Below are 27,288 nucleotides of genomic sequence, written 5' to 3' on the forward strand. Positions count from 1 at the left end.
CAGGATTCTGCAGTGTGACCAAAGTCTGTGCATTTTCTGCAGTAAATAGGCTGGCCCGAGTAGTACAGATATCCTCTATTTGTGCCTATGGTGAAGGAGGCAGGGGGGTGGTGGTAGCCATCGTGACCATCTGGGTCATCCTTCAGCCGCACACGACATTGTCTTTTTCCAGTCCAAACGTCAAGAGAGTCCCTGATTTCCCTCATGCTCGAAATCACTGTCACATGCTTAGAAAGGAAGTATCTGGTTGCTTCTTCAGTTACCCAGGGATTATAGTTATGAATTGTGATAACAAGCTCACCAGTTCGGCAAAGGCTTTGAATCTGGTACTCCCTCAGTGGTCCATCAGCCAAACGATCAGCCAACCTTTTTGTTTCCTCCATCTTGGTGAGATTATAGAACGTAACATCAAAAAAACGGTCGGTGGCATTTCTCTGCAAGCAGAGGAGGTCATCTATCTTGAGGGACAAGGCTCCAAAAAGAATATTAACTCCAAATTCTCTCCTATCCAAAAAAACTTCAGTACTCTTCCAAATGAATCTCAAAGTATTTTTCAGCACGGGAAGTCCCTGCTGTGAAACTGTTGCTGACGTCATTATGACAATCCACGTCCGCAAACCCTTCTCACCTGGCTAGATCTTAGCCAAAAGGCCGAGAAGCGATAATCCACAAGTGTTGGATGTCCAAGCTAACCTCTTGGCACAAATCTCCCTTGCTGTGGTACCCCGTTTGTAGGTGTGCATAACAATGGCTGCTCATCACCTCCGCCCAAGCTCTCCTTTGTGGACACCTGATTGCTGACCTAGACAGCTCTTTGACTTTTCACAATTTCATAAGGCTCAGCCATACAGCAAAGCCTGCCAAAAATAGATTCAACTCATGTTTGTTCCTCTCCACGGAAGTCTTTAGTAAAAGGCGAAAGACTTGTGCGTTATGAAGAGAAACCAGAGTCAGCATGGCCCTCTGCTCGAGAGCAGCGGTGGAGCCTCTCGGTCACAGTCACCACCTTCGCGGTGGGCCTCTCTTTGCTTTCCGCATGTCAGATTCTAGTATACAACATTCCCACCACGCCCCCATCTGCCAACACAAATTATACAAGGTTTTATTTGCTCCTGCCCTGACTAATGATTGGCTTTTAAGCCTTTTTAAGCAATACATCCCTGAACCACTTACATTGGGTCCAAAAGCGGACTCTGCTTTCTCACCAAGTCTCCCAGGAGATGTTGAGTGAAAACACGTTTCAGTTTTTGACAAATGCTTCTGATTCTATTTGGAATCCAGTTGATGCTCAGTGTGACCCCGTGCAGAGTCATGCATAATCACTTCACAAGGCAGTGAGTCATAAGAGCAGTTTTGCACACTTGTCAAACTCTGCCAGGCCATTCCCTCAGTTTCATTGACCCAGTGTAGAATTCACCTTGAAACCTCCACAATTGTTTGAGTGTTTGCTTTTCTACAAGGTAAGAACAGAGTGCACCGTTCCCAGCGGCACTGCAATGCTAGGTCGATGCGTGGAGAGAAGGGAGCAAGCTCCAAATTTCTGCTCCTCTTGCCAAAAATCTGCTTAATATGTAGTCCTCATATAGAAGACATATCAGATATTAAACTGATAAGAACAGATACTACACTTGATCTTAGCCAAAAGGCCGAGAAGCGATAATCCACAAGTGTTGGATGTCCAAACCAACCTCTTGGCACAAATCTCCCTTGCTGTGGTACACCGTTTGTAGGTGTGCATTACAATGGCTGCTCATCACCTCCGCCCAAGCTCTCCTTTGTGGACACCTGATTGCTGACCTAGACAGCTCTTTCACTTTTCACAATTTCATAAGGCTCAGCCATACAGCAAAGCCTGCCAAAAATAGATTCAACTCATGTTTGTTCCTCTCCACGGAAGTCTTTAGTAAAAGGCGAAAGACTTGTGCGTTATGAAGAGAAACCAGAGTCAGCATGGCCCTCTGCTCGAGAGCAGCGGTGGAGCCTCTCGGTCACAGTCACCACCTTCGCGGTGGGCCTCTCTTTGCTTTCCGCATGTCAGATTCTAGTATACAACATTCCCACCACGCCCCCATCTGCCAACACAAATTATACAAGGCTTTATTTGCTCCTGCCCTGACTAGTGATTGGCTTTTAAGCCTTTTTAAGCGATACATCCCTGAACCACTTACATTGGGTCCAAAAGCGGACTCTGCTTTCTCACCAAGTCTCCCAGGAGATGTTGAGTGAAAAAACGTTTCAGTTTTTGACAAACGCTTCTGATTCTATTTGGAATCCAGTTGATGCTCAGTGTGACCCCGTGCAGAGTCATGCATAATCACTTCACAAGGCAGTGAGTCATAAGAGCAGTTTTGCACACTTGTCAAACTCTGCCAGGCCATTCCCTCAGTTTCATTGACCCAGTGTAGAATTCACCTTGAAACCTCCACAATTGTTTGAGTGTTTGCTTTTCTACAAGGTAAGAACAGAGTGCACCGTTCCCAGCGGCACTGCAATGCTAGGTCGATGCGTGGAGAGAAGGGAGCAAGCTCCAAATTTCTGCTCCTCTTGCCAAAAATCTGCTTAATATGTAGTCCTCATATAGAGGACATATCAGATATTAAACTGATAAGAACAGATTTTTTTTTTTTTTTTTTTTTGGAATTTTTTTTATTTAATTCACTCATGAGCAGTACAATACTTTACATTACAAAGATCATCATCTCTCCACATCTTAAGACCTCCAGAATTCTATCGGACTAAAAGAAAATAAGAGGAGGTACAATAAAAGACTCTTTCATGAGTTCAGTCTACAGATTGTCAAAAATAATTTTCCATCGATCTTTAATTGAGTCGATGCCCCATTTGCTCGCCTCCAATTTAAGTTTTCGCCGCATAATGTCTTCAATACTGTGTGTAGTGTTTTCTATCGACCACTTTTCCGTCTCATTTATTATACTACCTCTTACCTCCCATAACTTAGCCTTCACAATTGATGTAAGTTCTAAGGCTTTGCACACACCTTTGTCCCCCTCTAAACTAAAATCCATGAACAGAACTTTTTCCCAATTCACCTCTTTTAGAAACCCGAATCTTTGGCCCAATTTCTTCCACAATTGTTTTGCAAAAGGACATTCAAATAATGCATGTTCCACGGTTTCTACCCCATTGCATCCACGTCTTGGGCATATCCTATTTAATGTTAAATCATGATTAAATAGAGTATTCCTCACAGGTAATTTCCTATGAAGCACCAACCAATTAAAATCTCTTAATCTGTTTTCTAGACTCTTGCATTGGGTTCTTCTCCACACGTCACTATGAACATGCAAACCATCTTTAGGGTCAAACTTAGCAATCAACGTTTCATACAGCTTTTTGTGATTAACTACTGAATCTCTTTTCCAACACTCCTTGTATTTCTTTGCCCAACTTATCATTTTTTTATAATGATCTGGCATGACCTCTGCTTTCGGAAAACTGTTTTCCCATTTCGCCACAAGAGGTCTCAGATGGATAGAGAGCCAGAATTTAATCAATGGTTGGCATTTGTGTTCAGGTGGGTTTAACATTATTCTACATGTATTTGAAAAAAACAAAACTTTGAACTTCAAACCTAAATTTGGCATGTCCCTACCACCTCTTTCGACCGGCTGATACATTGTAGCTCTTTTAATGTATTCATACCCTCCCCATATGAACTGAAACAGAGATTTTTGAAGTTTTAAACAAACTAAAGCCGGCATGGGGAAAATATAAGCCACATGAAGTAATGTCGGCAATAAATCAGATTTAATAACCAAAATCTTACCACTAATGGACAGCCTTCTTAATTTCCACATATTTAGTTTTTTCAGCACTTTTCCCAATTTTGTCTCCCAATTAGTTTCTCCATCATTGTTATTTCCAAAGGATATTCCCAGTAAAGTCATTGGCCCCGCACACAGAGAGAACCCTAAAGGGTTATCAACTCTGTCCTTCCACTTTCCAAAGTATTTGATTTGGGATTTTCCTGTATTGACTCTAGAACCAGAAGCAACTGAGAATGAGTCGATGACCTGCATAGCTTCGCGCAGACAGAAATCATCTTTTAAATACAGTACAGTGTCATCTGCATACTGGGATATGGTCAAGGATTCACCACCAGGCAGCTGTATACCCTTGATGTTAACATTTTTCCTGATTGCACATGCCAGCGTTTCAATGAATAGCACATACAAGGGGGCTGATGCTGGACATCCCTGTCTGACCCCTCTGGTTTGTTTAAAGAATTCACCAAGGTTGCCATTAACATTAACACTGCTTCCGACTTCTGTGTATAAAATCCTCAACCAACTCCTGAATCTAGCACCGAAGCCAAATTTCTTTAGTGTCCTAAACAAAAAATTGTGATCAACTCTGTCAAAGGCTTTTTCCTGGTCAAGACTGAGGACAATTAGTGGTATATTTCTGTCCTGAGAATAAGATAGTATATCTCTATGCATTTGTAAATTCCAGTTTAGTTGCCTGCCAGGTACTGCACATGTCTGATCTGAGCCGATGATTAAGGGTAGAGCTGACACCAAACGGTTTGTCAAAACCTTACTAAAAATCTTATAATCTGTACAAAGCATTGTTAGAGGCCTGTAGTTTGATATTTTGTTGACATCACCTTTTTTAAACAGCAGGGATATCACCCCTTTTCTCATGGATTCCCCCATAATCCCAGATGTACATATATAAGTGAACAACTCTAACAGCCATGACCCAATGTCTTCCCAAAATATTATATAAAATTCTTTTGTGATCCCATCTATTCCTGGCACCTTGCCATTTTTCAAAGACATGGTTGCCCTCAGGATTTCTTCTAAAGTAAAATCTTTATCTAGCTCTGTTCTCAGATCTTCAGGTATGAATCTGTCTATATTGTCTAACAATGTTGCACCTTTCATGTAGTCAACCTTTTCTGCTTTAAAAAACGTAGAAAAATGATTAGAGATAACTTGAGCAATCCCATCAGGATCGTTAATCTCCTCACCTGTTTCATTTAAAACGGAAACTATGCTCCTCCTCTTTGCCTGTGCTTTGGACTGTCTAAAGAAGTAGGGAGAACACTTTTCGTCACTCTCCCACTTCTCTCTAAGACACCGGAATTTATAGGCCTCTGCTCTGTTGTGAAAAAATAACCTCTGTTTATCTTGCAAATGTTTCAGCAAGTCCTTATCAATTTGTCCACCTGCATTTCTCTGTTCCATTAATTTATTTATGGCTTTTTGCAGTCGGTAGTATAATTTAAATTCCTCTTTCCTTGATTCTTTTGAGTAATTCTGTGTGTAGTATCTAATACGCAGCTTTGTGCTTTCCCACCATTCACAGACATTTTCATAAAATACTCTCATATGAAAGCAATCTTTTAGAAAACACTTTAATGCTACCCTAAACCGCTGGAGCTCTAGAATATTGTTGTTTAATTTCCAATACCCTTTACCATTTTTGATCATCATTGAGGTTAGTTTTACTGAGAGCATGTTGTGATCTGTGTAAAAAACTGGTGATACTTTCGCCCCTGTCACCTGAAATTCTACCGGACAAAATATATAGTCTATCCTACTCTTCGCCCCTCTACTATTTGACCATGTGAAGCCAAGATCGTCTGGGTTAGCTTTTTTATATGAATCCACCAAATTATACTTTGTAACAATATTTATTAAACTGGCCTCGGCCTTGCTGCCCTCACTTTGGGAATTGAAGTCTCCTCCAATTACCACATGGCGGTTGGTCATGAAAGCAGTGTCAAGACTAAGAAAAAGCTCCCTTCTCTCCTTTGGAGAAGAGTGGGCATATATGTTAATAACTCTTAACCCCTTTCCCTTCCAGTCAATATCTGTTACCAAAACCCTCCCCTGTACCACTGAAAAACTGCCAACCACTTGGACTTCATTATTCCCACATAGTGTTCCCACCCCAGATGAATGGACCCCCCCAATGCTCCACCTAGATTCACCTTTGGTCCACTCTTTTGAGAATAGGTTCATGTCGTCTTCATTTTTCAAGTGGACCTCTTGCAAAAGGCATAAAGAAAAGTTGATTGAACATAAATGAGAAAAGACCACTTCCCTTTTGGCCTTGTTCCTCAAACCTCTAACATTTATGGAAACTATATGTAATGAGGACATTCTGGTAAATGAGGAATGAGACAAAAAACAAAACAAACAAACAAACCATCAAAGACGAGACACTGTGTTTTCTCTAATTTTCAACTTCACAGTCAAATTCAATGCCTTCCCTATGTGTCTTTTCCTCGGGCACCGCGTGCCCTGAGTTGGGGGTATTACCCTCTGGAAGCAATGAGCATTGCTCTGAAACCAAATCCCTGTCAGAGTTGTTCGGAGCCAGGGACTCCACCAGGACACACCCGGACGGGGGCATGCTGCCGTCAGAGTCTGTCACCTCAGTCTGCACTGGAATTTGTCCATGTTCTCCACCCTCCAGCCCATCCACCCTGACAGCAGCCTTCACATCCTGATCGCTGTTCACCTGCAGCCCCTCCATCTCCCCTTCCTCCTGCGACTCCTCCACAACCTCAGAAAGAACACTGAACACGCTATCCACTCCCAGGGGCACAGCGCTTGTCTCGATCCTCCTTTTTTTCCCCTTGCCTCCCCTGCTTTCCACTGTGGTCCACTCAGGAACAGGTTGGCTCTCCTCTGAGGTTGTAGTCTCCTCCCCCTTCTTCTTCTCTGGGGGAGGTGCTCGTTCAGGTGGATCAACCACATTTGCCTCAATCTCATTGTCCACAAACATTTGATCAATTACCTCGTTAATTGCTCTCAGGGAGGAGGCATCAGGATCTTCGCACATTGGTCGCCTTACAATGCTTGCATAGGAGGAGCGGACCTCAGGGCAGTGCTTAAATAAATGTCCTTCAGACCCACAAAGATTGCATTTTCTGGAACGGTCACAAGTCCCCATTTTGTGTCCTAGACCCTTGCAATTTCTGCACCTCACCTGCGTGCAGGATTCTGCCGTGTGACCAAAGTCTGTGCATTTTCTGCAGTAAATAGGCTGGCCCGAGTAGTACAGATATCCTCTATTTGTGCCTATGGTGAAGGAGGCAGGGGGGTGGTGGTAGCCATCGTGACCATCTGGGTCATCCTTCAGCCGCACACGACATTGTCTTTTTCCAGTCCAAACGTCAAGAGAGTCCCTGATTTCCCTCATGCTCGAAATCACTGTCACATGCTTAGAAAGGAAGTATCTGGTTGCTTCTTCAGTTACCCAGGGATTATAGTTATGAATTGTGATAACACGCTCACCAGTTCGGCAAAGGCTTTGAATCTGGTACTCCCTCAGTGGTCCATCAGCCAAACGATCAGCCAACCTTTTTGTTTCCTCCATCTTGGTGAGATTATAGAACGTAACATCAAAAAAACGGTCGGTGGCATTTCTCTGCAAGCAGAGGAGGTCATCTATCTTGAGGGACAAGGCTCCAAAAAGAATATTAACTCCAAATTCTCTCCTATCCAAAAAAACTTCAGTACTCTTCCAAATGAATCTCAAAGTATTTTTCAGCACGGGAAGTCCCTGCTGTGAAACTGTTGCTGACGTCATTATGACAATCCACGTCCGCAAACCCTTCTCACCTGGCTAGATCTTAGCCAAAAGGCCGAGAAGCGATAATCCACAAGTGTTGGATGTCCAAGCTAACCTCTTGGCACAAATCTCCCTTGCTGTGGTACCCCGTTTGTAGGTGTGCGTAACAATGGCTCATGACCTCCGCCCAAGCTCTCCTTTGTGGACACCTGATTGCTGACCTAGACAGCTCTTTGACTTTTCACAATTTCATAAGGCTCAGCCATACAGCAAAGCCTGCCAAAAATAGATTCAACTCATGTTTGTTCCTCTCCACGGAAGTCTTTAGTAAAAGGCGAAAGACTTGTGCGTTATGAAGAGAAACCAGAGTCAGCATGGCCCTCTGCTTGAGAGCAGCGTTGGAGCCTCTCGGTCACAGTCACCACCTTCGCGTAGGGGTTTCTCTTTGCTTTCCGCATGTCAGATTCTAGTATACAACAGTCCACCACGCCCCCATCTGCCAACACAAATTATACAAGGCTTTATTTGCTCCTGCCCTGACTAGTGATTGGCTTTTAAGCCTTTTTAAGCGATACATCCCTGAACCACTTACATTGGGTCCAAAAGCGGACTCTGCTTTCTCACCAAGTCTCCCAGGAGATGTTGAGTGAAAACACGTTTCAGTTTTTGACAAATGCTTCTGATTCTATTTGGAATCCAGTTGATGCTCATTGTGACCCCGTGCAGAGTCATGCATAATCACTTCACAAGGCAGTGAGTCATAAGAGCAGTTTTGCACACTTGTCAAACTCTGCCAGGCCATTCCCTCAGTTTCATTGACCCAGTGTAGAATTCACCTTGAAACCTCCACAATTGTTTGAGTGTTTGCTTTTCTACAAGGTAAGAACAGAGTGCACCGTTCCCAGCGGCACTGCAATGCTAGGTCGATGCGTGGAGAGAAGGGAGCAAGCTCCAAATTTCTGCTCCTCTTGCCAAATATCTGCTTAATATGTAGTCCTCATATAGAGGACATATCAGATATTAAACTGATAAGAACAGATACTACACTTGATCTTAGCCAAAAGGCCGAGAAGCGATAATCCACAAGTGTTGGATGTCCAAGCCAACCTCTTGGCACAAATCTCCCTTGCTGTGGTACACCGTTTGTAGGTGTGCATTACAATGGCTGCTCATCACCTCCGCCCAAGCTCTCCTTTGTGGACACCTGATTGCTGACCTAGACAGCTCTTTGACTTTTCACAATTTCATAAGGCTCAGCCATACAGCAAAGCCTGCCAAAAATAGATTCAACTCATGTTTGTTCCTCTCCACGGAAGTCTTTAGTAAAAGGCGAAAGACTTGTGCGTTATGAAGAGAAACCAGAGTCAGCATGGCCCTCTGCTCGAGAGCAGCGGTGGAGCCTCTCGGTCACAGTCACCACCTTCGCGGTGGGCCTCTCTTTGCTTTCCGCATGTCAGATTCTAGTATACAACATTCCCACCACGCCCCCATCTGCCAACACAAATTATACAAGGCTTTATTTGCTCCTGCCCTGACTAGTGATTGGCTTTTAAGCCTTTTTAAGCGATACATCCCTGAACCACTTACATTGGGTCCAAAAGCGGACTCTGCTTTCTCACCAAGTCTCCCAGGAGATGTTGAGTGAAAAAACGTTTCAGTTTTTGACAAACGCTTCTGATTCTATTTGGAATCCAGTTGATGCTCATTGTGACCCCGTGCAGAGTCATGCATAATCACTTCACAAGAAAGTGAGTCATAAGAGCAGTTTTGCACACTTGTCAAACTCTGCCAGGCCATTCCCTCAGTTTCATTGACCCAGTGTAGAATTCACCTTGAAACCTCCACAATTGTTTGAGTGTTTGCTTTTCTACAAGGTAAGAACAGAGTGCACCGTTCCCAGCGGCACTGCAATGCTAGGTCGATGCGTGGAGAAAGCTCCAAATTTCTGCTCCTCTTGCCAAAAATCTGCTTAATATGTAGTCCTCATATAGAGGACATATCAGATATTAAACTGATAAGAACAGATACTACACTTGATCTTAGCCAAAAGGCCGAGAAGCGATAATCCACAAGTGTTGGATGTCCAAGCCAACCTCTTGGCACAAATCTCCCTTGCTGTGGTACCCCGTTTGTAGGTGTGCATAACAATGGCTGCTCATCACCTCCGCCCAAGCTCTCCTTTGTGGACACCTGATTGCTGACCTAGACAGCTCTTTGACTTTTCACAATTTCATAAGGCTCAGCCATACAGCAAAGCCTGCCAAAAATAGATTCAACTCACGTTTGTTCCTCTCCACGGAAGTCTTTAGTAAAAGGCGAAAGACTTGTGCGTTATGAAGAGAAACCAGAGTCAGCATGGCCCTCTGCTCGAGAGCAGCGGTGGAGCCTCTCGGTCACAGTCACCACCTTCGCGGTGGGCCTCTCTTTGCTTTCCGCATGTCAGATTCTAGTATACAACATTCCCACCACGCCCCCATCTGCCAACACAAATTATACAAGGCTTTATTTGCTCCTGCCCTGACTAGTGATTGGCTTTTAAGCCTTTTTAAGCAATACATCCCTGAACCACTTACATTGGGTCCAAAAGCGGACTCTGCTTTCTCACCAAGTCTCCCAGGAGATGTTGAGTGAAAACACGTTTCAGTTTTTGACAAATGCTTCTGATTCTATTTGGAATCCAGTTGATGCTCATTGTGACCCCGTGCAGATTCATGCATAATCGCTTCACAAGGCAGTGAGTCATCAGAGCAGTTTTGCACACTTGTCAAACTCTGCCAGGCCATTCCCTCAGTTTCATTGACCCAGTGTAGAATTCACCTTGAAACCTCCATAATTGTTTGAGTGTTTGCTTTTCTACAAGGTAAGAACAGAGTGCACCGTTCCCAGCGGCACTGCAATGCTAGGTCGATGCGTGGAGAGAAGGGAGCAAGCTCCAAATTTCTGCTCCTCTTGCCAAAAATCTGCTTAATATGTAGTCCTCATATAGAGGACATATCAGATATTAAACTGATAAGAACAGATTTTTTTTTTTTTTTTTTTATTACAAAAAACTTTCATCAGTTCAGTATAAATCAAGTAAAATCAATACAAATCAATTATCATGTATGACCATCCCTAATACAATTTTCGGCCACGACTGTGAGCCTTTACAGTCATAAATATTCGTTTTTCATATCCTACCCGGTCCATATTGCAGTAACAAAGGTGAAAACAATAAAAGAAAACAAAAAACAGCCCAAAGAACTCCATTTGACCTCACACTCAGTTCACCATATCCACCCAAACCCTCCCTTCCACCTTTCTAGGGCTGCATGCTTCCCCCACTTCTCTATATCCCTTTTGATTTTCCCTTTTACATCAGCTTCCACCCTCCTCATGATCCCTTCCACACTGCTGTCTTTATTTCTCTTTACCAGATCTTGCCTGGCCGACCACATTATCCTCTTTGTAGTGCTTATGATATACCACATTGGGAAATTTCCTGAGCCTAAACCTCTTTCAACCTTATCCCAGGTCAAATTAAATCCTCGGACCACCTGCCCTAGCCGTTCCCCCACTTTACCCCATACTATCTTTGCAATTGGACAGTCCCACATGACATGCCTGACCGTTTCCTCCCCCGGACAGGTTGGCCGAGGGCACACAGGGGATCTTGCCAACCCATGCCGGTACATGGTTTCCCGCACTGGCAGGCATTTGTGCAGGCATAACCAATTGATGTCTTTTAGCTCATTGTCAAGCCCCCCTGGCTGAATCCCCCTCCAAATCTCTTTCGGGGTCCCCACCACCAAAGGTGCGACCACTCCCTTGCTGACCTCTCTGTAGAGGGCTCTGTGATCTATTTTTATTTCTCTGTTTGAGGCTTCAGGATGAGCCTGCAACCACCTGGCTGCATGGTTGTAATGCCATGGCTGCTGCTCCACCCTGGGTGCCAAATTGTTCCAGACAATCAACCCCCTAGCTTGGTACGCGAAATAGAGTCGTAAGAAGTAGCCTGAGGGGTGCTCTATCGGAAATGATAGTTCCCTACACAAGGAAGAAACAAAAATGCAGTCCAGCTTCAGCGGGAGGTGTGGCACATCCCTCCCTCCTGCTTCGATACCAGCCAGCATGCGAGTCCTAGCCACATATTCGTACCTCCCCCCCCATATGAAATGGAACACGAGGCGCATGAGAGGTCTCCTCATGCTGACTGGCAGTGGATATATGTATGCCAAATATAGGAGGGATGGCAGAATGTCTACCTTCAGTACAAGTACCTTCCCTATAAAGGTCAGGCACCTGCTCTTCCAGAGTGCAAGCCTCTTCTGGACTGCTGTAATTCGCCTGGTCCAGTTGATCGAGGCACTGTTGGCTGCCTCAAAGCTGACCCCTAGTATCTTCAGGTGACCTGTGCATAGCGACAGCCCTCCCGGTACATCTGTCCTTTCTTTCCACCTCCCAAAGAACTTGACAGAGGACTTGGCGTGATTCAGTCTTGCTCCAGACACCCGACCAAAGTCCTGAAAAATCTCTAAGGATCGGATCAGGCTCTCATCACTGTCCAGCAGCAGTGTGGTGTCGTCTGCATACTGTGACAGCTTGACCCGCAGGCCTCTGCTGCCGGGAACCAGGAAACCTTTCACCCCTGGGTCAGCCCTAATAGCTGCCGCCAGTGGCTCTATGTAAAGGATGTAGAGCAGCGGTGAGAGTGGGCAGCCCTGTCTTACCCCTGAGTGCAACCTGAAAACTTCCCCTAAGTGACCGTTGACTGCCACGGTGCTCCCCACACCTGTGTATAATGTGCGCAACCATCCGACAAAACCCTTGTTAAAGCCTAACCTTTCCAATACCCTAAACATAAAGCCCCAGTGAACCCTGTCAAAGGCCTTTGCCTGGTCGAGGCCCACCACCATAAATGGCAGGTGTCTGTCTTCTGCCCAAGCGACAGCGTCTCGTATGAGCTGGAGATTCCATCTAACAGAGCGCCCCGCCACCCCACACGTTTGGTCCACATGGACCACGTGTGGAAGCGCTGTGCCCAGACGATCCGCTAGGACCTTTGCCAGGAGTTTATAGTCAACACACAACATTGTCAGTGGCCGCCAGTTTCCGAGGTCGGTGCCATCCCCCTTTTTAAACAGAAGGGAGATCACCCCTGTAGCCATAGTCCCTCCCATTGCACCTGTGAGAAGCACTGTGGACAACACCTCCAACACTACCGGTCCAAGAATCTCCCAGAACTTGAGATAAAACTCCACCGGCAGTCCGTCGATGCCAGGCACCTTCCGCTTGTTCATTTTACCAAGGGCTCCCTCGAGCTCTTTGAGTGTGAGCGGGGCCTCCAAAGCCTGCGCTATGTCCGACGGCACCTGCTTGGTCAGTAAGTTCAGGAAGTATTCCCCTCCCCCTACATCTACCTCTTTCTCCTGGAAACTTGTGCGGTAGTGGTCAGTAGCAGCCCCCACCATCTCAGCTGCCTCCGACACTACCACACCCTGCTTGTCCCTGATCCCGGTCTGTACCTGTCTTTTCCTGTCTGCCCGTATTGAGCTGAAGAAAGCAGCAGAACATGTCTCATGCTTCTCCAAGTAATTTCGTTGCACCAGGAACAGGTAAGCCCGGGCCCTACCCTCAAAGACCTCCCTGAGCTTTGCTTTTAGGGAGTCACAAGCCCACTGATTTACTGTGCCAGTGCTGTTTCCTTTGCTGTATTCAAGCTCGAGGAGGTGCTGTAAGCGAAACACCTCTCTCTTTGCCAACCTCACCTTCTTTTTAGAAAAACTGTCGCAAAACATCTTCATGCGTTTCTTGGCTACTTCCCACCACTCCATCACTCCAGTACACAATGGTCTTAGTCCTAAAAGTTTTTTGAAAAACAGTTTAAAACTTTGTTTGAACATGTCCTCCTCTAGTATGCTTATATTTAAGCGCCAGTACCCACGCCCAAAAACAGGCAGGCACAGGCGCACCTCAAACAGCAGCCCATCATGGTCAGAGAAAAACACAGGGAGCAGTCGACCTGACACCAATATCATAGACTTTGAGGCAAACACGTAGTCAAGACGTCTATACGTTCCGCGTGAATTACGCCATGTGGGACCGTCTGCCAGTGGCCTAACCATCCTCCCCCCATCTACTAACCCGTGTCTAGCCATGAGGTGGGAGATATAAATATCGCTGGTGTCCCCCCCCTTGCCTAACTGCACATTGAAATCCCCACCTACAATTACCTGCCTATTGGTGGTCAGGTGTGTCTCTACTAAACCAAACATTTCTTGTCTTTCCCTCTGAGTTTGTGGTCCATACACCACAACAACCCTCAGCTTGTTGGTCCCCCATGTGATGTCAGCACCCAGTATCCTCCCTTGGACAATTGTGAACACATCCTCCACCCTTATCTCTTTAACCCCAAACAATATCCCTACACCTGTAGAGTGGACCCCTCCCACACTCCAGATTGAATCCCCTTTCGTCCACTCCCTTGAGAATTTCGCTACATCCCCTATGTCCCTTAGATGAACCTCCTGCAATAAACAAATATCAACATGCAGATGGTCCACAAAATCATAAACAACCCTTCTTTTAAACGTGTCCCTCATTCCTCTTACATTTAATGAAAGCATCTTTACTACAGCCATTATAATTTGTATTTTTAAAGTGTTTACAGCCACACAAAACCCCCCCCCCCCCAAATACAACCTCCCTACTGCGAGAAGAAGTCCTCCCTCTCCATCTCGTCCGCCCAGGAAAAGGGCACTGGATTTGGCGATGTTGATGGCCTGTTGGGTCCCTCATATGCATCTTCTCCCATAGGGGATAGTATATTGAGCAGGTCTGGAGGTAAATCCAGCTCCAGCCCACAACCTACATTTGGCAGCTCACATGGATCTCCTCCGATATGCTCAATAGCTTCCCCACCCTTACCTAGCCCTATGTTACCCCCATCCTGCTCCTGATGTCCTCCCTCCTCTGCAGCCCTTCTTTGCTGCTCTACCCCACTAACCATCCCACCATCAACTCCCTTCTCTTGGTCCTGTCCCTCGGCCCCGTTGCCTTCCCCCTTTGACTTTTTACTATGGCCCTCCTCCTTACTCTCTCCGCTTCTAATTGCTTTCCCCCCTCCGAAAACCTGTGATCCTTTCCGTGCCCCCTTCTTGATCTTGGAGGTGGCTGGATCTGGGCTGATGGCAGGAAATTCTCCCCCTGCGTGGTCACAGGTCACCTGGGCTTCGGTATCCCGGGTGGCACTGCCTTTTGTTCCTTTCTCCAGGGGGACTTCCTCTGTTCCAATCTCAGAAAGATCCGTAGCTGGCGCCGCCAGTACCGGTGTGCATGAGCCATTCTCTGCAGGCAAGGGTCCCTTTCCTGGATGCTTTGCTTTTTCTGGTTCTCCATTGGACTTGGCCACTTCCGCAAAGGTCCTCCTTCTGCTTGGACAGTTGCGGTAAAGGTGGCCCATTTCACCACATCCATGACAGGCCTTGGGCCCTGTGCACTCTTTAGCCTCATGGCCCCCTTGGCCACAGGTACGGCAGCCGGCTCTGGAACAGCCTGCCTCTGTATGGCCTGACTGCCTGCAACGCCTACAGAAAGCTGGTTGCCGGGCGTAAAACAGGTAACCGCGGTCCCCACCAAGGCTGAAAAGAGCAGGTGGATGCTTCAGTCCTCCATGTCCTTCTGCGTCAGGGTTCAGCAGCACTTGGAACTGCCTTCTTCCTGTCCAGAATCCCCTCATGTCTTTTACGTACCTAGCACTAGTCACAACCTCTCCGTGCTGTCCCAAAAAAGCCACTAGTGCTAGGTCGGTGACGAAGGGGTTGTAGGTATGCACCGTGATAGTTCTGAAATTTGGTCTGTCCAGGTTCAAAATCTTGTAACCGGCTATGAATCTTGTCCCAGCCTCCTTTCTACAGGCTTCAGCCACTCTTGAATACATATCTTCACTGACCAGGGTAACGTCAAAGGCTTTTTCTGGCTGGTTCCACTGGATGCAGTATACATCTTCTACCTTCAGCCTCAGTTGTTCCAAGATGACATTTTTGCAGAACCAGTCTCTCGAAATCAGATGTTCCTCCACCGGCTCAGCCTGAAAGCGTATCGTGAACCTCACGCCGACCTTTGGGCTTGTCTGTTCCTTGGAGGCCGTTGGGGCCATCTTTTTGTCAGCTGTGTTCCTTCTTCGTCCAACTCTGTCGCCGTTTCTCCACTTGATCTTAGCCAAAAGGCCGAGAAGCGATAATCCACAAGTGTTGGATGTCCAATCTAACCTCTTGGCACAAATCTCCCTTGCTGTGGTACCCCGTTTGTAGGTGTGCATAACAATGGCTGCTCATCACCTCCGCCCAAGCTCTCCTTTGTGGACACTTGATTGCTGACCTAGACAGCTCTTTGACTTTTCACAATTTCATAAGGCTCAGCCATACAGCAAAGCCTGCCAAAAATAGATTCAACTCATGTTTGTTCCTCTCCCATAAGTCTTTAGTAAAAGGCGAAAGACTTGTGCGTTATGAAGAGAAACCAGAGTCAGCATGGCCCTCTGCTCGAGAGCAGCGGTGGAGCCTCTCGGTCACAGTCACCACCTTCGCGGTGGGCCTCTCTTTGCTTTCCGCATGTCAGATTCTAGTATACAACATTCCCACCACGCCCCCATCTGCCAACACAAATTATAAAAGGCTTTATTTGCTCCTGCCCTGACTAGTGATTGGCTTTTATGCCTTTTTAAGCGATACATCCCTGAACCACTTACATTGGGTCCAAAAGCGGACTCTGCTTTCTCACCAAGTCTCCCAGGAGATGTTGAGTGAAAACACGCTTCAGTTTTTGACAAATGCTTCTGATTCTATTTGGAATCCAGTTGATGCTCATTGTGACCCCGTGCAGAGTCATGCATAATCACTTCACAAGGCAGTGAGTCATAAGAGCAGTTTTGCACACTTGTCAAACTCTGCCAGGCCATTCCCTCAGTTTCGTTGACCCAGTGTAGAATTCACCTTAAAACCTCCACAATTGTTTGAGTGTTTGCTTTTCTACAAGGTAAGAACAGAGAGCACCGTGCCCAGCGGCACTGCAATGCTAGGCCAATGCTCGGAGAGAAGGGAGCAAGCTCCAAATTTCTGCTCCTCTTGCCAAAAATCTGCTTAATATGTAGTCCTCATATAGAGGACATATCAGATATTAAACTGATAAGAACAGATACTACACTTGATCTTAGCCAAAAGGCCGAGAAGCGATAATCCACAAGTGTTGGATGTCCACGCCAACCTCTTGGCACAAATCTCCCTTGCTGTGGTACCCCGTTTGTAGGTGTGCATAACAATGGCTGCTCATCACCTCCGCCCAAGCTCTCCTTTGTGGACACCTGATTGCTGACCTAGACAGCTCTTTGACTTTTCACAATTTCATAAGGCTCAGCCATACAGCAAAGCCTGCCAAAAATAGATTCAACTCATGTTTGTTCCTCTCCACGGAAGTCTTTAGTAAAAGGCGAAAGACTTGTGCGTTATGAAGAGAAACCAGAGTCAGCATGGCCCTCTGCTTGAGAGCAGCGTTGGAGCCTCTCGGTCACAGTCACCACCTTCGCGGTGGGGTTTCTCTTTGCTTTCCGCATGTCAGATTCTAGTATACAACAGTCCACCACGCCCCCATCTGCCAACACAAATTATACAAGGCTTTATTTGCTCCTGCCCTGACTAGTGATTGGCTTTTAAGCCTTTTTAAGCGATACATCCCTGAACCACTTACATTGGGTCCAAAAGCGGACTCTGCTTTCTCACCAAGTCTCCCAGGAGATGTTGAGTGAAAACACGTTTCAGTTTTTGACAAATGCTTTTGATTCTATTTGGAATCCAGTTGATGCTCATTGTGACCCCGTGCAGAGTCATGCATAATCACTTCACAAGGCAGTGAGTCATAAGAGCAGTTTTGCACACTTGTCAAACTCTGCCAGGCCATTCCCTCAGTTTCATTGACCCAGTGTAGAATTCACCTTGAAACCTCCACAATTGTTTGAGTGTTTGCTTTTCTACAAGGTAAGAACAGAGTGCACCGTTCCCAGCGGCACTGCAATGCTAGGTCGATGCGTGGAGAGAAGGGAGCAAGCTCCAAATTTCTGCTCCTCTTGCCAAAAATCTGCTTAATATGTAGTCCTCATATAGAGGACATATCAGATATTAAACTGATAAGAACAGATACTACACTTGATCCTAGCCAAAAGGCCGAGAAGCGATAATCCACAAGTGTTGGATGTCCAAGCTAACCTCTTGGCACAAATCTCCCTTGCTGTGGTACCCCGTTTGTAGGTGTGCATAACAATGGCTGCTCATCACCTCCGCCCAAGCTCTCCTTTGTGGACACCTGATTGCTGACCTAGACAGCTCTTTGACTTTTCACAATTTCATAAGGATCAGCAAAACAGCAAAGCCTGCCAAAAATAGATTCAACTCATGTTTGTTCCTCTCCACGGAAGTCTTTAGTAAAAGGCGAAAGACTTGTGCGTTATGAAGAGAAACCAGAGTCAGCATGGCCCTCTGCTCGAGAGCAGCGGTGGAGCCTCTCGGTCACAGTCACCACCTTCGCGGTGGGCCTCTCTTTGCTTTCCGCATGTCAGATTCTAGTATACAACATTCCCACCACGCCCCCATCTGCCAACACAAATTATACAAGGCTTTATTTGCTCCTGCCCTGACTAGTGATTGGCTTTTAAGCCTTTTTAAGCAATACATCCCTGAACCACTTACATTGGGTCCAAAAGCGGACTCTGCTTTCTCACCAGGTCTCCCAGGAGATGTTGAGTGAAAACACGTTTCAGTTTTTGACAAATGCTTCTGATTCTATTTGGAATCCAGTTGATGCTCATTGTGACCCCGTGCAGATTCATGCATAATCGCTTCACAAGGCAGTGAGTCATCAGAGCAGTTTTGCACACTTGTCAAACTCTGCCAGGCCATTCCCTCAGTTTCATTGACCCAGTGTAGAATTCACCTTGAAACCTCCACAATTGTTTGAGTGTTTGCTTTTCTACAAGGTAAGAACAGAGTGCACCACTCCCAGCGGCACTGCAATGCTAGGTCGATGCGTGGAGAGAAGGGAGCAAGCTCCAAATTTCTGCTCCTCTTGCCAAAAATCTGCTTAATATGTAGTCCTCATATAGAGGACATATCAGATATTAAACTGATAAGAACAGATACTACACTTGATCTTAGCCAAAAGGCCGAGAAGCGATAATCCACAAGTGTTGGATGTCCAAGCCAACCTCTTGGCACAAATCTCCCTTGCTGTGGTACCCCGTTTGTAGGTGTGCATAACAATGGCTGCTCATCACCTCCGCCCAAGCTCTCCTTTGTGGACACCTGATTGCTGACCTAGACAGCTCTTTGACTTTTCACAATTTCATAAGGCTCAGCCATTCAGCAAAGCCTGCCAAAAATAGATTCAACTCACGTTTGTTCCTCTCCACGGAAGTCTTTAGTAAAAGGCGAAAGACTTGTGCGTTATGAAGAGAAACCAGAGTCAGCATGGCCCTCTGCTCAAGAGCAGCGGTGGAGCCTCTCGGTCACAGTCACCACCTTCGCGGTGGGCCTCTCTTTGCTTTCCGCATGTCAGATTCTAGTATACAACATTCCCACCACGCCCCCATCTGCCAACACAAATTATACAAGGCTTTATTTGCTCCTGCCCTGACTAGTGATTGGCTTTTAAGCCTTTTTAAGCAATACATCCCTGAACCACTTACATTGGGTCCAAAAGCGGACTCTGCTTTCTCACCAAGTCTCCCAGGAGATGTTGAGTGAAAACACGTTTCAGTTTTTGACAAATGCTTCTGATTCTATTTGGAATCAAGTTGATGCTCATTGTGACCCCATGCAGATTCATGCATAATCGCTTCACAAGGCAGTGAGTCATCAGAGCAGTTTTGCACACTTGTCAAACTCTGCCAGGCCATTCCCTCCGTTTCATTGACCCAGTGTAGAATTCACCTTGAAACCTCCACAATTGTTTGAGTGTTTGCTTTTCTACAAGGTAAGAACAGAGTGCTCCGTTCCCAGCGGCACTGCAATGCTAGGTCGATGCGTGGAGAGAAGGGAGCAAGCTCCAAATTTCTGCTCCTCTTGCCAAAAATCTGCTTAATATGTAGTCCTCATATAGAGGACATATCAGATATTAAACTGATAAGAACAGATACTACACTTGATCTTAGCCAAAAGGCCGAGAAGCGATAATCCACAAGTGTTGGATGTCCAAGCCAACCTCTTGGCACAAATCTCCCTTGCTGTGGTACCCCGTTTGTAGGTGTGCGTAACAATGGCTCATGACCTCCGCCCAAGCTCTCCTTTGTGGACACCTGATTGCTGACCTAGACAGCTCTTTGACTTTTCACAATTTCATAAGGCTCAGCCATACAGCAAAGCCTGCCAAAAATAGATTCAACTCATGTTTGTTCCTCTCCACGGAAGTCTTTAGTAAAAGGCGAAAGACTTGTGCGTTATGAAGAGAAACCAGAGTCAGCATGGCCCTCTGCTTGAGAGCAGCGTTGGAGCCTCTCGGTCACAGTCACCACCTTCGCGGTGGGGTTTCTCTTTGCTTTCCGCATGTCAGATTCTAGTATACAACAGTCCACCACGCCCCCATCTGCCAACACAAATTATACAAGGCTTTATTTGCTCCTGCCCTGACTAGTGATTGGCTTTTAAGCCTTTTTAAGCGATACATCCCTGAACCACTTACATTGGGTCCAAAAGCGGACTCTGCTTTCTCACCAAGTCTCCCAGGAGATGTTGAGTGAAAACACGTTTCAGTTTTTGACAAATGCTTCTGATTCTATTTGGAATCCAGTTGATGCTCATTGTGACCCCGTGCAGAGTCATGCATAATCACTTCACAAGGCAGTGAGTCATAAGAGCAGTTTTGCACACTTGTCAAACTCTGCCAGGCCATTCCCTAAGTTTCATTGACCCAGTGTAGAATTCACCTTGAAACCTCCACAATTGTTTGAGTGTTTGCTTTTCTACAAGGTAAGAACAGAGTGCACCATTCCCAGCGGCACTGCAATGCTAGGTCGATGCGTGGAGAGAAGGGAGCAAGCTCCAAATTTCTGCTCCTCTTGCCAAAAATCTGCTTAATATGTAGTCCTCATATAGAGGACATATCAGATATTAAACTGATAAGAACAGATTATACACTTGATCTTAGCCAAAAGGCCGAGAAGCGATAATCCACAAGTGTTGGATGTCCAAGCCAACCTCTTGGCACAAATCTCCCTTGCTGTGGTACCCCGTTTGTAGGTGTGCATAACAATGGCTGCTCATCACCTCCGCCCAAGCTCTCCTTTGTGGACACCTGATTGCTGACCTAGACAGCTCTTTGACTTTTCACAATTTCATAAGGCTCAGCCATACAGCAAAGCCTGCCAAAAATAGATTCAACTCATGTTTGTTCCTCTCCACGGAAGTCTTTAGTAAAAGGCGAAAGACTTGTGCATTATGAAGAGAAACCAGAGTCAGCATGGCCCTCTGCTCGAGAGCAGCGGTGGAGCCTCTCGGTCACAGTCACCACCTTCGCGGTGGGCCTCTCTTTGCTTTCCGCATGTTAGATTCTAGTATACAACATTCCCACCACGCCCCCATCTGCCAACACAAATTATACAAGGCTTTATTTGCTCCTGCCCTGACTAGTGATTGGCTTTTAAGCCTTTTTAAGCAATACATCCCTGAACCACTTACATTGGGTCCAAAAGCGGACTCTGCTTTCTCACCAAGTCTCCCAGGAGATGTTGAGTGAAAACACGTTTCAGTTTTTGACAAATGCTTCTGATTCTATTTGGAATCCAGTTGATGCTCATTGTGACCCCGTGCAGAGTCATGCATAATCACTTCACAAGGCAGTGAGTCATAAGAGCAGTTTTGCACACTTGTCAAACTCTGCCAGGCCATTCCCTCAGTTTCATTGACCCAGTGTAGAATTCACCTTGAAACCTCCACAATTGTTTGAGTGTTTGCTTTTCTACAAGGTAAGAACAGAGTGCACCGTTCCCAGCGGCACTGCAATGCTAGGTCGATGCGTGGAGAGAAGGGAGCAAGCTCCAAATTTCTGCTCCTCTTGCCAAAAATCTGCTTAATATGTAGTCCTCATATAGAGGACATATCAGATATTAAACTGATAAGAACAGATACTACACTTGATCTTAGCCAAAAGGCCGAGAAGCGATAATCCACAAGTGTTGGATGTCCAAGCTAACCTCTTGGCACAAATCTCCCTTGCTGTGGTACCCCGTTTGTAGGTGTGCATAACAATGGCTGCTCATCACCTCCGCCCAAGCTCTCCTTTGTGGACACCTGATTGCTGACCTAGACAGCTCTTTGACTTTTCACAATTTCATAAGGCTCAGCAAAACAGCAAAGCCTGCCAAAAATAGATTCAACTCATGTTTGTTCCTCTCCACGGAAGTCTTTAGTAAAAGGCGAAAGACTTGTGCGTTATGAAGAGAAACCAGAGTCAGCATGGCCCTCTGCTCGAGAGCAGCGGTGGAGCCTCTCGGTCACAGTCACCACCTTCGCGGTGGGCCTCTCTTTGCTTTCCGCATGTAAGATTCTAGTATACAACATTCCCACCACGCCCCCATCTGCCAACACAAATTATACAAGGCTTTATTTGCTCCTGCCCTGACTAGTGATTGGCTTTTAAGCCTTTTTAAGCAATACATCCCTGAACCACTTACATTGGGTCCAAAAGCGGACTCTGCTTTCTCACCAGGTCTCCCAGGAGATGTTGAGTGAAAACACGTTTCAGTTTTTGACAAATGCTTCTGATTCTATTTGGAATCCAGTTGATGCTCATTGTGACCCCGTGCAGATTCATGCATAATCGCTTCACAAGGCAGTGAGTCATCAGAGCAGTTTTGCACACTTGTCAAACTCTGCCAGGCCATTCCCTCAGTTTCATTGACCCAGTGTAGAATTCACCTTGAAACCTCCACAATTGTTTGAGTGTTTGCTTTTCTACAAGGTAAGAACAGAGTGCACCATTCCCAGCGGCACTGCAATGCTAGGTCGATGCGTGGAGAGAAGGGAGCAAGCTCCAAATTTCTGCTCCTCTTGCCAAAAATCTGCTTAATATATAGTCCTCATATAGAGGACATATCAGATATTAAACTGATAAGAACAGATACTACACTTGATCTTAGCCAAAAGGCCGAGAAGCGATAATCAACAAGTGTTGGATGTCCAAGCCAACCTCTTGGCACAAATCTCCCTTGCTGTGGTACCCCGTTTGTAGGTGTGCATAACAATGGCTGCTCATCACCTCCGCCCAAGCTCTCCTTTGTGGACACCTGATTGCTGACCTAGACAGCTCTTTGACTTTTCACAATTTCATAAGGCTCAGCCATACAGCAAAGCCTGCCAAAAATAGATTCAACTCACGTTTGTTCCTCTCCACGGAAGTCTTTAGTAAAAGGCGAAAGACTTGTGCGTTATGAAGAGAAACCAGAGTCAGCATGGCCCTCTGCTCGAGAGCAGCGGTGGAGCCTCTCGGTCACAGTCACCACCTTCGCGGTGGGCCTCTCTTTGCTTTCCGCATGTCAGATTCTAGTATACAACATTCCCACCACGCCCCCATCTGCCAACACAAATTATACAAGGCTTTATTTGCTCCTGCCCTGACTAGTGACTTTTTAAGCAATACATCCCTGAACCACTTACATTGGGTCCAAAAGCGGACTCTGCTTTCTCACCAAGTCTCCCAGGAGATGTTGAGTGAAAACACGTTTCAGTTTTTGACAAATGCTTCTGATTCTATTTGGAATCCAGTTGATGCTCATTGTGACCCCGTGCAGATTCATGCATAATCGCTTCACAAGGCAGTGAGTCATCAGAGCAGTTTTGCACACTTGTCAAACTCTGCCAGGCCATTCCCTCAGTTTCATTGACCCGGTGTAGAATTCACCTTGAAACCTCCACAATTGTTTGAGTGTTTGCTTTTCTACAAGGTAAGAACAGAGTGCACCGTTCCCAGCGGCACTGCAATGCTAGGTCGATGCGTGGAGAGAAGGGAGCAAGCTCCAAATTTCTGCTCCTCTTGCCAAAAATCTGCTTAATATGTAGTCCTCATATAGAAGACATATCAGATATTAAACTGATAAGAACAGATACTACACTTGATCTTAGCCAAAAGGCCGAGAAGCGATAATCCACAAGTGTTGGATGTCCAAGCTAACCTCTTGGCACAAATCTCCCTTGCTGTGGTACCCCGTTTGTAGGTGTGCGTAACAATGGCTCATGACCTCCGCCCAAGCTCTCCTTTGTGGACACCTGATTGCTGACCTAGACAGCTCTTTGACTTTCCACAATTTCATAAGGCTCAGCCATACAGCAAAGCCTGCCAAAAATAGATTCAACTCATGTTTGTTCCTCTCCACGGAAGTCTTTAGTAAAAGGCGAAAGACTTGTGCGTTATGAAGAGAAACCAGAGTCAGCATGGCCCTCTGCTTGAGAGCAGCGTTGGAGCCTCTCGGTCACAGTCACCACCTTCGCGGTGGGGTTTCTCTTTGCTTTCCGCATGTCAGATTCTAGTATACAACAGTCCACCACGCCCCCATCTGCCAACACAAATTATACAAGGCTTTATTTGCTCCTGCCCTGACTAGTGATTGGCTTTTAAGCCTTTTTAAGCGATACATCCCTGAACCACTTACATTGGGTCCAAAAGCGGACTCTGCTTTCTCACCAAGTCTCCCAGGAGATGTTGAGTGAAAACACGTTTCAGTTTTTGACAAATGCTTCTGATTCTATTTGGAATCCAGTTGATGCTCATTGTGACCCCGTGCAGAGTCATGCATAATCACTTCACAAGGCAGTGAGTCATAAGAGCAGTTTTGCACACTTGTCAAACTCTGCCAGGCCATTCCCTCAGTTTCATTGACCCAGTGTAGAATTCACCTTGAAACCTCCACAATTGTTTGAGTGTTTGCTTTTCTACAAGGTAAGAACAGAGTGCACCGTTCCCAGCGGCACTGCAATGCTAGGTCGATGCGTGGAGAGAAGGGAGCAAGCTCCAAATTTCTGCTCCTCTTGCCAAAAATCTGCTTAATATGTAGTCCTCATATAGAGGACATATCAGATATTAAACTGATAAGAACAGATTTTTTTTTTTTTTTTTTTTTTTTGGAATTTTTTTTTATTTAATTCACTCATGAGCAGTACAATACTTTACATTACAAAGATCATCATCTCTCCACATCTTAAGACCTCCAGAATTCTATCGGACTAAAAGAAAATAAGAGGAGGTACAATAAAAGACTCTTTCATGAGTTCAGTCTACAGATTGTCAAAAATAATTTTCCATCGATCTTTAATTGAGTCGATGCCCCATTTGCTCGCCTCCAATTTAAGTTTTCGCCGCATAATGTCTTCAATACTGTGTGTAGTGTTTTCTATCGACCACTTTTCCGTCTCATTTATTATACTACCTCTTACCTCCCATAACTTAGCCTTCACAATTGATGTAAGTTCTAAGGCTTTGCACACACCTTTGTCCCCCTCTAAACTAAAATCCATGAACAGAACTTTTTCCCAATTCACCTCTTTTAGAAACCCGAATCTTTGGCCCAATTTCTTCCACAATTGTTTTGCAAAGGGACATTCAAATAATGCATGTTCCACGGTTTCTACCCCATTGCATCCACGTCTTGGGCATATCCTATTTAATGTTAAATCATGATTAAATAGAGTATTCCTCACAGGTAATTTCCTATGAAGCACCAACCAATTAAAATCTCTTAATCTGTTTTCTAGACTCTTGCATTGGGTTCTTCTCCACACGTCACTATGAACATGCAAACCATCTTTAGGGTCAAACTTAGCAATCAACGTTTCATACAGCTTTTTGTGATTAACTACTGAATCTCTTTTCCAACACTCCTTGTATTTCTTTGCCCAACTTATCATTTTTTTATAATGATCTGGCATGACCTCTGCTTTCGGAAAACTGTTTTCCCATTTCGCCACAAGAGGTCTCAGATGGATAGAGAGCCAGAATTTCATCAATGGTTGGCATTTGTGTTCAGGTGGGTTTAACATTATTCTACATGTATTTGAAAAAAACAAAACTTTGAACTTCAAACCTAAATTTGGCATGTCCCTACCACCTCTTTCGACCGGCTGATACATTGTAGCTCTTTTAATGTATTCATACCCTCCCCATATGAACTGAAACAGAGATTTTTGAAGTTTTAAACAAACTAAAGCCGGCATGGGGAAAATATAAGCCACATGAAGTAATGTCGGCAATAAATCAGATTTAATAACCAAAATCTTACCACTAATGGACAGCCTTCTTAATTTCCACATATTTAGTTTTTTCAGCACTTTTCCCAATTTTGTCTCCCAATTAGTTTCTCCATCATTGTTATTTCCAAAGGATATTCCCAGTAAAGTCATTGGCCCCGCACACAGAGAGAACCCTAAAGGGTTATCAACTCTGTCCTTCCACTTTCCAAAGTATTTGATTTGGGATTTTCCTGTATTGACTCTAGAGCCAGAAGCAACTGAGAATGTGTCGATGACCTGCATAGCTTCGCGCAGACAGAAATCATCTTTTAAATACAGTACAGTGTCATCTGCATACTGGGATATGGTCAAGGATTCACCACCAGGCAGCTGTATACCCTTGATGTTAACATTTTTCCTGATTGCACATGCCAGCGTTTCAATGAATAGCACATACAAGGGGGCTGATGCTGGACATCCCTGTCTGACCCCTCTGGTTTGTTTAAAGAATTCACCAAGGTTGCCATTAACATTAACACTGCTTCCGACTTCTGTGTATAAAATCCTCAACCAACTCCTGAATCTAGCACCGAAGCCAAATTTCTTTAGTGTCCTAAACAAAAAATTGTGATCAACTCTGTCAAAGGCTTTTTCCTGGTCAAGACTGAGGACAATTAGTGGTATATTTCTGTCCTGAGAATAAGATAGTATATCTCTATGCATTTGTAAATTCCAGTTTAGTTGCCTGCCAGGTACTGCACATGTCTGATCTGAGCCGATGATTAAGGGTAGAGCTGACACCAAACGGTTTGTCAAAACCTTACTAAAAATCTTATAATCTGTACAAAGCATTGTTAGAGGCCTGTAGTTTGATATTTTGTTGACATCACCTTTTTTAAACAGCAGGGATATCACCCCTTTTCTCATGGATTCCCCCATAATCCCAGATGTACATATATAAGTGAACAACTCTAACAGCCATGACCCAATGTCTTCCCAAAATATTATATAAAATTCTTTTGTGATCCCATCTATTCCTGGCACCTTGCCCTTTTTCAAAGACATGGTTGCCCTCAGGATTTCTTCTAAAGTAAAATCTTTATCTAGCTCTGTTCTCAGATCTTCAGGTATGAATCTGTCTATATTGTCTAACAATGTTGCACCTTTCATGTAGTCAACCTTTTCTGCTTTAAAAAACGTAGAAAAATGATTAGAGATAACTTGAGCAATCCCATCAGGATCGTTAATCTCCTCACCTGTTTCATTTAAAACGGAAACTATGCTCCTCCTCTTTGCCTGTGCTTTGGACTGTCTAAAGAAGTAGGGAGAACACTTTTCGTCACTCTCCCACTTCTCTCTAAGACACCGGAATTTATAGGCCTCTGCTCTGTTGTGAAAAAATAACCTCTGTTTATCTTGCAAATGTTTCAGCAAGTCCTTATCAATTTGTCCACCTGCATTTCTCTGTTCCATTAATTTATTTATGGCTTTTTGCAGT

General features: G+C 45.2%; 28 non-coding genes across 28 annotated transcripts; all 28 read right to left on the reverse strand.

Annotated features, from left to right (window-relative positions):
• Nucleotides 1-840: 840 nt before the first annotated feature.
• Nucleotides 841-953, reverse strand: LOC133963593 (U5 spliceosomal RNA). The gene has a single exon (XR_009923087.1). It is a non-coding gene; the product is annotated as a U5 spliceosomal RNA (small nuclear RNA).
• A 513-nt stretch (nt 954-1,466) lies between these two features.
• Nucleotides 1,467-1,658, reverse strand: LOC133962694 (U2 spliceosomal RNA). Its single transcript, XR_009922271.1, has one exon. It is a non-coding gene; the product is annotated as a U2 spliceosomal RNA (small nuclear RNA).
• A 177-nt stretch (nt 1,659-1,835) lies between these two features.
• On the reverse strand, nt 1,836-1,948 carry LOC133963594 (U5 spliceosomal RNA). Its single transcript, XR_009923088.1, has one exon. It is a non-coding gene; the product is annotated as a U5 spliceosomal RNA (small nuclear RNA).
• A 513-nt stretch (nt 1,949-2,461) lies between these two features.
• Nucleotides 2,462-2,645, reverse strand: LOC133963035 (U2 spliceosomal RNA). The gene has a single exon (XR_009922575.1). It is a non-coding gene; the product is annotated as a U2 spliceosomal RNA (small nuclear RNA).
• A 5,162-nt stretch (nt 2,646-7,807) lies between these two features.
• On the reverse strand, nt 7,808-7,920 carry LOC133963596 (U5 spliceosomal RNA). The gene has a single exon (XR_009923089.1). It is a non-coding gene; the product is annotated as a U5 spliceosomal RNA (small nuclear RNA).
• Nucleotides 7,921-8,433: 513 nt separating this feature from the next.
• Nucleotides 8,434-8,625, reverse strand: LOC133962733 (U2 spliceosomal RNA). Its single transcript, XR_009922307.1, has one exon. It is a non-coding gene; the product is annotated as a U2 spliceosomal RNA (small nuclear RNA).
• A 177-nt stretch (nt 8,626-8,802) lies between these two features.
• LOC133963597 (U5 spliceosomal RNA) lies at nt 8,803-8,915 on the reverse strand. Its single transcript, XR_009923090.1, has one exon. It is a non-coding gene; the product is annotated as a U5 spliceosomal RNA (small nuclear RNA).
• A 513-nt stretch (nt 8,916-9,428) lies between these two features.
• Nucleotides 9,429-9,611, reverse strand: LOC133962977 (U2 spliceosomal RNA). The gene has a single exon (XR_009922538.1). It is a non-coding gene; the product is annotated as a U2 spliceosomal RNA (small nuclear RNA).
• Nucleotides 9,612-9,788: 177 nt separating this feature from the next.
• On the reverse strand, nt 9,789-9,901 carry LOC133963665 (U5 spliceosomal RNA). The gene has a single exon (XR_009923156.1). It is a non-coding gene; the product is annotated as a U5 spliceosomal RNA (small nuclear RNA).
• Nucleotides 9,902-10,414: 513 nt separating this feature from the next.
• Nucleotides 10,415-10,602, reverse strand: LOC133962984 (U2 spliceosomal RNA). Its single transcript, XR_009922544.1, has one exon. It is a non-coding gene; the product is annotated as a U2 spliceosomal RNA (small nuclear RNA).
• A 5,342-nt stretch (nt 10,603-15,944) lies between these two features.
• LOC133963868 (U5 spliceosomal RNA) lies at nt 15,945-16,056 on the reverse strand. The gene has a single exon (XR_009923348.1). It is a non-coding gene; the product is annotated as a U5 spliceosomal RNA (small nuclear RNA).
• A 513-nt stretch (nt 16,057-16,569) lies between these two features.
• On the reverse strand, nt 16,570-16,761 carry LOC133962851 (U2 spliceosomal RNA). The gene has a single exon (XR_009922419.1). It is a non-coding gene; the product is annotated as a U2 spliceosomal RNA (small nuclear RNA).
• A 177-nt stretch (nt 16,762-16,938) lies between these two features.
• On the reverse strand, nt 16,939-17,051 carry LOC133963598 (U5 spliceosomal RNA). Its single transcript, XR_009923091.1, has one exon. It is a non-coding gene; the product is annotated as a U5 spliceosomal RNA (small nuclear RNA).
• A 513-nt stretch (nt 17,052-17,564) lies between these two features.
• LOC133962693 (U2 spliceosomal RNA) lies at nt 17,565-17,756 on the reverse strand. Its single transcript, XR_009922270.1, has one exon. It is a non-coding gene; the product is annotated as a U2 spliceosomal RNA (small nuclear RNA).
• Nucleotides 17,757-17,933: 177 nt separating this feature from the next.
• LOC133963769 (U5 spliceosomal RNA) lies at nt 17,934-18,046 on the reverse strand. Its single transcript, XR_009923253.1, has one exon. It is a non-coding gene; the product is annotated as a U5 spliceosomal RNA (small nuclear RNA).
• A 513-nt stretch (nt 18,047-18,559) lies between these two features.
• LOC133962670 (U2 spliceosomal RNA) lies at nt 18,560-18,751 on the reverse strand. Its single transcript, XR_009922249.1, has one exon. It is a non-coding gene; the product is annotated as a U2 spliceosomal RNA (small nuclear RNA).
• Nucleotides 18,752-18,929: 178 nt separating this feature from the next.
• On the reverse strand, nt 18,930-19,041 carry LOC133963630 (U5 spliceosomal RNA). The gene has a single exon (XR_009923123.1). It is a non-coding gene; the product is annotated as a U5 spliceosomal RNA (small nuclear RNA).
• Nucleotides 19,042-19,554: 513 nt separating this feature from the next.
• Nucleotides 19,555-19,746, reverse strand: LOC133962739 (U2 spliceosomal RNA). Its single transcript, XR_009922313.1, has one exon. It is a non-coding gene; the product is annotated as a U2 spliceosomal RNA (small nuclear RNA).
• A 174-nt stretch (nt 19,747-19,920) lies between these two features.
• On the reverse strand, nt 19,921-20,033 carry LOC133963599 (U5 spliceosomal RNA). The gene has a single exon (XR_009923092.1). It is a non-coding gene; the product is annotated as a U5 spliceosomal RNA (small nuclear RNA).
• Nucleotides 20,034-20,546: 513 nt separating this feature from the next.
• On the reverse strand, nt 20,547-20,738 carry LOC133962895 (U2 spliceosomal RNA). Its single transcript, XR_009922461.1, has one exon. It is a non-coding gene; the product is annotated as a U2 spliceosomal RNA (small nuclear RNA).
• A 177-nt stretch (nt 20,739-20,915) lies between these two features.
• LOC133963757 (U5 spliceosomal RNA) lies at nt 20,916-21,028 on the reverse strand. The gene has a single exon (XR_009923241.1). It is a non-coding gene; the product is annotated as a U5 spliceosomal RNA (small nuclear RNA).
• A 513-nt stretch (nt 21,029-21,541) lies between these two features.
• On the reverse strand, nt 21,542-21,733 carry LOC133962577 (U2 spliceosomal RNA). The gene has a single exon (XR_009922161.1). It is a non-coding gene; the product is annotated as a U2 spliceosomal RNA (small nuclear RNA).
• A 174-nt stretch (nt 21,734-21,907) lies between these two features.
• LOC133963746 (U5 spliceosomal RNA) lies at nt 21,908-22,023 on the reverse strand. Its single transcript, XR_009923231.1, has one exon. It is a non-coding gene; the product is annotated as a U5 spliceosomal RNA (small nuclear RNA).
• Nucleotides 22,024-22,536: 513 nt separating this feature from the next.
• Nucleotides 22,537-22,728, reverse strand: LOC133962590 (U2 spliceosomal RNA). Its single transcript, XR_009922173.1, has one exon. It is a non-coding gene; the product is annotated as a U2 spliceosomal RNA (small nuclear RNA).
• Nucleotides 22,729-22,905: 177 nt separating this feature from the next.
• Nucleotides 22,906-23,018, reverse strand: LOC133963666 (U5 spliceosomal RNA). Its single transcript, XR_009923157.1, has one exon. It is a non-coding gene; the product is annotated as a U5 spliceosomal RNA (small nuclear RNA).
• Nucleotides 23,019-23,518: 500 nt separating this feature from the next.
• Nucleotides 23,519-23,710, reverse strand: LOC133962695 (U2 spliceosomal RNA). Its single transcript, XR_009922272.1, has one exon. It is a non-coding gene; the product is annotated as a U2 spliceosomal RNA (small nuclear RNA).
• Nucleotides 23,711-23,884: 174 nt separating this feature from the next.
• On the reverse strand, nt 23,885-23,997 carry LOC133963601 (U5 spliceosomal RNA). The gene has a single exon (XR_009923094.1). It is a non-coding gene; the product is annotated as a U5 spliceosomal RNA (small nuclear RNA).
• A 513-nt stretch (nt 23,998-24,510) lies between these two features.
• On the reverse strand, nt 24,511-24,697 carry LOC133963038 (U2 spliceosomal RNA). Its single transcript, XR_009922578.1, has one exon. It is a non-coding gene; the product is annotated as a U2 spliceosomal RNA (small nuclear RNA).
• Between the last annotated feature and the right edge of the window lie 2,591 nt (nt 24,698-27,288).

This window comes from Platichthys flesus, chromosome 10, assembly GCF_949316205.1.
Source record: "Platichthys flesus chromosome 10, fPlaFle2.1, whole genome shotgun sequence".
Taxonomy (NCBI): Eukaryota; Metazoa; Chordata; class Actinopteri; order Pleuronectiformes; family Pleuronectidae; genus Platichthys; species Platichthys flesus.